The 2,844-nt window shown below is 42.9% G+C and overlaps 1 non-coding gene across 1 annotated transcript; it reads left to right on the top strand.

The window, feature by feature from the left end:
• The first annotated feature begins 941 nt into the window (after positions 1 to 941).
• TRNAL-CAG (transfer RNA leucine (anticodon CAG)) lies at positions 942 to 1,024 on the top strand. Its single transcript has one exon. It is a non-coding gene; the product is annotated as a tRNA-Leu (tRNA).
• The last annotated feature ends 1,820 nt before the right edge of the window (positions 1,025 to 2,844 follow it).

Genomic DNA, 2,844 nt, shown 5'->3' with positions numbered 1-2,844 from the left:
CCAATGAGCAAAACAGGAGAGACAAAAACCCAGTCTTGGTCTCAGAGGAGGATTTTATTTCTTTTGCATTGGACAAGCTAAATTCAGCAAGGAAGCTATGTCAACATTGGAATAAAGTGGTGCCGGGAATGGTATAGTAGGATGTTGAAAATGAGAAAAATTGCAGCTTTTGCAGCAGCTGACAGTCCAACTCTCTTAACACACAGTCAGGTTATTTGAAGTTAGTAACTACAGTTGTATCAACAGCAGGGGGACAAACATACCTGCTTGATTCTTCATAATTCTGACCACTGACTTCACTTACTTATTTGAAAGCAAATATTGAAGGTAAGACTTAGTATGAGTACACACTAATGCAAATTTTTCATTATTTTACATACTAATGGCAAGAATCTCACCCAGACAACAAATTAATGAAGAATTTAACCTGGAGAAGCTGGAGAAAAAGTACATCATGTCTACTTAGCAGTTTCTTCAACTTTTCATCTGCTCATGTCATCAGAACAAGCCAGCTGGAAAATATTTTAGTTCATTTTTATACTCATAGCAAGCAGTACTATTATAAAGAAAAAATATATATACCAGTATCTTAAAAGCTGCTATGTTGGCATGCATTCCTGGAGATTTTTTCCCCTCTTTAATGTTAGTTCATTCTTACAAATGTTGATTTAAAATGTCTGCAAGTCTAGTCTTAATAATAGGAGATTCAACTACTGTCATAAGGAATTTCAAATAATACTAGGGCCGGAAATTTTATTTTAAAAATGCACACACACAAAAAAAATAAAATTAAAGAAAACAAGAGCACTATTTACAGCCTCCTCTTACTGCTTGCAGAAATATTTTTGGTATATCAGAGGCTCATAATCCCAACTTGCTTTCATAATTCATTACAAATGATGACAGAGTGTTCCAACAGAACTTTCTGCCCATGCAGGCAGGTCAGGATGGCCGAGCGGTCTAAGGCGCTGCGTTCAGGTCGCAGTCTCCCCTGGAGGCGTGGGTTCAAATCCCACTTCTGACAGCTTCTTTATGCCACCCAGCTGAGTGGTGCAGCTGACACACCTGAAGGGCAGGAGCCGTGCAGAGGGACCTGGACAAGCTCCAGAACTGGGGCTGTGGGAGAATTCATGGGAACCTCATGAGGTTTAATAAGAGCAGGTGCTGGTGCTGCACCTGGCTCAGGGCAGCCCCCTGTCTCAGCACAGGCTGGGGAATGAACAGATCCAGAGCAACCCTGCCCAGAAGGACTTGGGGGTGTTGGTGGGTGAGAGGCTGGACATGGCCCAGCAAGGGCACTGGGAGCCCAGGAAGCCAAATGTGTCCTGGGCTGCATCCAAAGCAGCCTGGGCAGCAGGGGAGGGAGGGGTTCTGCCCCTCTGCTCCACTCTGGTGAGAGCCCACCTGCAGTGCTGCATCCAGCTCTGGGGTCCCCCCTAAGGAAGGACATCACCCTGCTGCAGCGAGTCCAGAGGAGGGGCCACCAAGTTGAACAGAGGGATGAAGCACCTCTGTGATGAGGAAAGGCTGTGAGAGAATTGGGATTCTTCAGCCTGGAAAAGGGAACGTTTTGGGGTGACTGGATTGTGTCATTCCAGGACCGGAAGGGTCCTTACAGGAATGATAGAAGACTATTTACAAGGATATGTAGTGATGGGACAAGGGGGAATGGGCTCAAACTGAAAGGTTTAAGTTAGATTTTAGGGAAAAAATTATTTCCTGTGAGTATGGTGAGGCAGAAGAACAAGTTGAACAGGGAAGCGGGGGATGCCCTATCCCTTGAAGTGTTAAAGGCCAGGTTGGACAGGCTCTGTGAAACCTGATTTAGTTAAAGGTGTCTCTGTCCATGGCAGGGGAGTTGAAACAAGACGATTTTAAAGGTCCTCTTCCAACCTAAACCATTCTGTGATTCTTTGTGACTGAGAATAAGGAAATATAAGTAGAGAAATATAACAATATAGGAAATCTTGGAGCTTTTCTGCATTATTATAATGAGGGATTTTTAAGGCTATTAGACTGTGCAGAAAGATTACAGAAGTCGTATCACTTCCTATTACAATTGCATAGACATTCATAAACCTGTAGTCATGATTATGCTATACAGAATAAATCATGAATATTTATTTTTTCCTCAGCCTGATGGAAGAAGAAGACTGAATAATGAAAAATTGTATAGTTTTCATGCAAAATGACTTTCTGATAAAGCTGTAGCAATACAGTTGCAGAAAAGTTGAGTATCACTTGGATCCTGCAGGCAAAGAGGAATGTAACTTGGGCAGGTTTTTGCAGATGAAATTGCCTTGCACTGTGGTAATGACAACACTGCAAGGTGCTCTATGGGTTTCTCTCCACTCTGGCACAATCACTCCCTCTCAATAGGCTCCTGAATGCTATTCCTGGAATATAAATCAAGCTACATTAGAACAATCTCTTTGCAATGCTCCTACCTACATCACAGATGGGGGTTTTTTGAGTTTGGTTTCTATGGCCTAGAAATGCATGGTAATTGAGAGACTTGGTCTTCTCACTTGTGCAGAGCTTGGGAGGCAGGAGGAGGCAAGCAGGAACCTTGGTGTGATGAGAGAGCCTGGGCACATGGGCTGGGCTGTATTTTATTGTCAAACACAAGATTTTCATCTTGGGCAATCACAAGATTTCCATTCAGAGAATAATGAAATTATGCCCATCTGTGATGGGGCAGGATGCCATCTGACCTCACAACCCAAGTAATAGGATTGTCTGTAGCACATCCCTTCCATGGATGCAGGCATCTTGCATGATGCCTAACTGATTTAGAAGTATCTAAAGAAGTTTTAAACAAACCTGTTTAAATCGCAACAATAT

Source organism: Agelaius phoeniceus, chromosome 1 (genome assembly GCF_051311805.1).
Source record: "Agelaius phoeniceus isolate bAgePho1 chromosome 1, bAgePho1.hap1, whole genome shotgun sequence".
NCBI lineage: Eukaryota > Metazoa > Chordata > Aves > Passeriformes > Icteridae > Agelaius > Agelaius phoeniceus.
The sequence above is the reverse complement of the archived record's forward strand: the minus strand, read 5'-3'. Positions and strand labels throughout refer to the sequence as shown.